This window comes from Centruroides vittatus, unplaced genomic scaffold, assembly GCF_030686945.1.
Source record: "Centruroides vittatus isolate TY-2023 unplaced genomic scaffold, ASM3068694v2 contig_874, whole genome shotgun sequence".
Taxonomy (NCBI): Eukaryota; Metazoa; Arthropoda; class Arachnida; order Scorpiones; family Buthidae; genus Centruroides; species Centruroides vittatus.
The window spans coordinates 2,388,006-2,394,012 of record NW_027122566.1 but is presented as its reverse complement, the minus strand read 5'-3'; positions in this window follow the sequence as shown (position 1 = coordinate 2,394,012).

Below are 6,007 nucleotides of genomic sequence, written 5' to 3'. Positions count from 1 at the left end.
AAAATCGTCGAGTTAATGATAATGATCACAAACTTCTTGGAAAAGATCCGAGCCATTAGGTCTGATGAAGTCATAATTTTATAATTAAAGTTAATTTAATGATTCTGTAGTTTAACAAACTAATTTTAAAAAAATTATATAGAAATGAGATACTTATGAATAAGTTTACTTATTAGATTTTAAATAAAAGTACATGAAATTTTCTTTTCTTTTTTCCCGTTTTTTTTTTATCATTATTGTTTATCTTTTTTTTAATACGTGGAAACAACACAACAAAATTATTCCAAGTAATTTTACTCACATAAACTAATAAAATTTAAGATGACAAAGTTTTAAAAAATGTAAACAAAATAAATTAAATCAACAATATAAAATTACAAAAACAGGAACAAAATTATATGTTAGTATAAAAATTATTTCTTATATTGTTTAAAAATAAAACAGTATATTATTAAGAAACTAAAAGATACTTGAAATTGAGTTAGTTCTCTGGAAAAGCAACAGTTTCTATAACGCAATATAAAAAATTTAATCTTTACTATTTTATAAAAACAGAAACATTGGAGTCATCTTGACTGGAACAATCCGTCGGCCTGACGTCTTTCTCAGACGGATCGATCCAAGTGTTACATTCTGGTTTTTCTGTATAATTCAGAGAGTAATCTCCATCCCAATATTTTATACAGTTTTATTATGAATGAAAATGGATCGAAATATTTTAACAGCCGTACTATTGTCTTTTAATATCCATTTATTGCTGTTTCTATGTGGTTTATATTTTTTCGTGTAATCGAAGATAACCGCTAACTATGGCTTGAAGTTTTGTATTTTGATGTAATTTTTAAAGCAGAAAGTTATAAATATACACAAAAGTAACCCATTTTTATATTAAAATTTGACTAAAATGTTATTATTCTAAAAAAATAAATAAAATAATAGATTTTTCATTAACATTTAAATGATTTCGTTGGCATTTTTGCATGGTTAAATAATAATTCGGGTTTTGTTAGATACAATTAATATTATACATTGGATACGGTTATTTTAATCTTTCTTCTGATAATTTTTAATGAAATTATACTTAATATAATTATTAGAATATAATAATTTATTCTAAATTTTGTATTTATCATAAATAAATTATTAGATTTAGCATCAATGAGTAATAAACATCATGTTTAGAAAGTAAATTTCTAAATTTATTGAATACATATTCAAATTTCATATAATCTTATAAATATATATTCAAACAAATAAAATATTATATATAATAAAAAAATTTAATTATAATATGTATAATTTGTTTGTATTACATTATAACAGTTAAATTTAACTTAGTGTATTGTATACTTAGAAATATAAGCATTATGCGCTATATTATTATAACGTAAATTTGCTTAAGGTTATACAATGAATAAATACTCAAGATAACAGTATAAATTTTCGAAAGTTATATTTTAATGTAAAATCACTGTTATAGTTTCCGAGATGAAAAATTTTCTTTCATCAAAAAATACGGAATACATTCATTAATTAAAGATTTTCATAATTATTGAACAGAATTATCACTATTATTTTTTTAATTTTTAATACAGCAAACTAGATCTGAATTTCGCTTTAAATAACTGTATGTGGATAATATTTATATAGTTAGATGCATTTTGGTTTGTTCATACAATATGCTATATTTAAACAATTAAACTTGTTTATCGTTAAAAAGTTTTTAAGCATTAATTACTGTAATTAATTACTCATTAAGTTTTTAAGCTGAGATCGCTCTAAAAATGCAAATTTCACTTTTATAGCAAAAAAAAAAATAAATAAAATAAAATAAAGAAAAGAAAAAGGAAAATCTGTATTGAAATTGTTCAAAAATAAATTAATATATAGGCCTATAATGTTTACGATAAAATATTTTAACAGGCATTCTTTCTTCATTAGTGTCAATAAATATGAATATTTTAATGGATCTTTATTGGATTATAAATCTTGATTGTTTTAATGAATATTTATATGAACTTTTTAGTATTCATTTATATAATTATTGAACAGATGTATCAAAATATCAATTATGCAGTAATCAAACCCAGGTCTGTCTACAGCTTGTATGGAGGAAGCCCCTTTAGCTATAATTTTAAATGAATGAAATATGTTTAATGTTTCTTTATTAATAAAAATCAATCTTAAAGATATTATTTTGTTAGTAAAAGCATTAATTTTATAAGTAACCATTACGGTCCTCTAAGTTTTATCCCGGCTTGGGGGAAAATCTCTCTCTCGATGGCCTGAATATAAAAATAACCTACTCAATTTTACGTTTTCCTTCTATGATTTTTCATCAACTTGAAAACTGTATACTTAATAAATTATACAGTCTTCAGGTAGTTTGTATATGTTACCGGCCAAACCCAATTCAGGCCAAACCCGATTTCAGGCCAAATTAGTTTATCCTACGTGTGTCAAACATAACTAGTTTGTCCTAGGCCGAACTGATTTAGAATTATTATTCAAGTATATTAATGGTTAAAGTAAAATTAAAAGGCAATAAATTAATGAACAATATTTATTCAAACATAGTCTACTTAATTATAAAAACGGGGTTAATGTTACCCTAGGTAGCGAAGATGGCGGCTCGTCTCCGATTCCAGCAATCAGAAGACAAGGAACACTATTCTAATAATTACCATAATTATTAGAATAGGTTACGTTAGGTTAGAACGTGCGTCCCCACTGTTCCCTGTCTTCTGATTGCTGGAATCGGAGACGAGCCGCCATCTTCGATACCTAGGGTAACATTAATCAAAAAACGGTATTGATTAGAAGTGACACAACACTTGTACAAAACTATAAAATAAAAATAAGCTAATCAGTACTTATCAGTTTGTATTTTTTTTTTTTTTTTATTAAGCAATGCACTTTTAAAGGTAATTAACTTTCGAAAATATTTTCAAAAATTCAAACGAAATAATAAAAATAACTTTTAGAGTCAAACTAAAATTAAAAATGAACTTATTTGTGCTTCTTAGCGTAACATATAAAATATTTTATCTTTTATTTATTTTTACAGGGTGTACTGTGGTGGCATTTCGTATTACACAAAATCATTTTTTTTTTTTTTACACTGGCACCTATTTAGAGTACATAGATCAGTTCGGCCTAGGACAAACTAGTTTTGTCTGACACGCGTAGGATAAACTAGTTTGGCCTGAAATCGGGTTTGGCCGGTAACATATATAATTTGTTAAATTTTGATAAATACTAAACATTTAACTTATGTTTTTTGTAATTTTCATTTACTATTTTCCGGATCGTTCGGAATAATTTTGATTTCTGAGGCATGCCTAAAAACAGCGCAAATGTATTTATATTTCTAAAAACATTATGACGCCTTTTTAGTATCCCTTCCTCATATGGCTGCTAAGGTTTTTGCCTATCTGCCTCACTATAGAAATAGCTCTGGCCATTTTTAAATAGGCCTAATATCTGTTATTTATTTATTTATTTTTCAATTTTCTCTCTACGATCACTCAGAACTTGAGTAGGCTGTAGTTTATATTGATGCAGTTGAGTCAAATACATATAGCCTACAGTAAATTATTTCTGTTTTAAAATAGGAAATTATTTATTTACTTTTTTTATTTTAAAAAAAAATTCATTTTAAAATTTAAACTGTTTATTTACATTTTCACATTTTCAATTGTTAGAAACTGTATATAACTCACATACACACTATATACAGTATAAACATTTTCGAATATCAGCTTTTTAATATGCAGCTTATGTTATACTATATAATAAATAGAAAGGAAGAAAGTTTTTTGCTTAAAATTTACATAATTCTACTAAAATATAGAATTTAAAATATAAAAGTATTTTATTCTTAGAAATAACGATCATAGTATGATGAATTTACGAATCTCCAAAGATATTATGCAATGTGATGTTAAATATAAATATGATAATATAATTTGATAGTTTTTCCAAAATTTTCCTTAAAAATTAATTATTTTTAAAATTATTTTACGTATAAAACTTGCACTTATTATGATAATTTGTTCTATTATAAAAGCAATAATTTAAGTCAGAAAATTGTTTTGTATGACTCTATGTATGTAGCCTATATATAAAGCCTATTTTATGTAAATTCCTGAACAGTAGCAGATTATCCAATAAGCAAATTAAGCTTGAAGTCCATTAACTTAAGGGATCCATTAGAAATAATTGCATACAGAACGTTCTAGAGGTCTAAAATTAATTGGCGCCTCTACTTGTATTAACTAATTTGTCACTGTTTCTAAAGTGAAAGTTTATAGTAAATGTGAAAAGTTTGCATTTATTTAGCCCTGTAAATTAAAAACAATGAATTCTGTTAAAACAAATTGCTATTCGTTTAAAGTGAGTATACTTAAGAGTGGAAATAAACGAGTAAGTTATATAAAAATCGATAATTTAAATTTTAAAAAAAAGTTAATCATAGCTGATTAACGTCATTGTCTGAAAAGATCATCCATAAAAGTAATACAGAAAAAATCATAAATTTTAAAATTTTATCAAACTAAAATATGCTGAGCTCACTTTAAAATTGATCTTCATTTAAAACGAAATAAAAATTTCAAGAAATTGAAAGTAAAATCATATTTTTATCTTCCAATTGTAATTCACATATTGCAAATCCAGACCAGATTTAGAAGATAACGTTAAGTTACGAAAATATAATTTAATCGTAATTTATTAAAAGGGTTCATACTTAACGATCTTCGTGACAGGATTAGAAAGCGCTTATTCGTTTATAAACAGAGCTGGATAATCATTTATTTCTTTTTTACAGTTTATGATCTGAGAGTAAAACATTTCTCCAGAGACAAATATTGATTTGCAAGACTACTATTAAATAGGTCATAAATGTTTTCCTGTTAGAATTTATTTCAACACTAAAATAGGAATGCATCAAACGTATCCATGTTCTGAGAAGTCAACAATAAAAACGAATTCAACAATAGACAGGGCGTTGGTAAAACTTTATTTAGTAGAGGGAAAATAAAACTAAAATTCGAATATCTTATATTTTAAAACTTTATTTTTTTTATATTTAATGATGTTTTATGAATAATTAAGTGATTATAATTTTAATAGCTTATTACTTCAACGCGTTAAATAATGATGGCATTGGATATTTGAAATAAAATAAATTCTGAATTCTTTTACATTTTCTATTTAATTATTTATTAAGATATAATTTTGAAAAACACATTTATTAAACAATAAAATATCAATTAAAAACATACAATTTCAGAATATAAATTTATTTATTTTTTAACATTCTATAAATATAATAAAATAACCGCAAATTAAATTTCTTTATTTATTATTTACTATCATTTATTATTATTGATTAATTTATTTTATTTATAATAAATTCGTAATAATTATTATATACATTCTTAAAGTAATAAATATTAGACAATAAAAAATTTTAAGTATCAATTAATTATAATAAAGGTTAAAACGATTTATAGAATTTATATGACGCTTAATCGATTAAATTTCTATGGTTTATTTATAAAATAATCAAATCGTGTATTTTTTATCTCGAACAATCTTTAATTTATTCTAATATTTAAACTTTTTATTGTAGTTATTTTAAAGTATTGTTCTTTGTAATACGTCTTATTTCTTCTATTTATTTATTTGCTATTTAATCCAAAAATAGATAGGTTTACAAAAGAACAATGACTTTTCTTAGATTTTTGGAAGCTGTTCAGATATTTAGACACTCGAAAAAATATATTATATATATAATTTACCGGAAATGAAACTAATATTGAAATAAATATATGTTCATATAAAATAATACATTATAAAAATATCACTTTTGATTTCCATTCTTATACATAATTTTCGCACTTATTTTTAAATTAGTATAAAATATAGAAAATATTCTGCTTACTGCTTATATACACAAATGAAAAAAAAATTCAAAATTTTAGTCGCCTTCAATCGAGGTCAC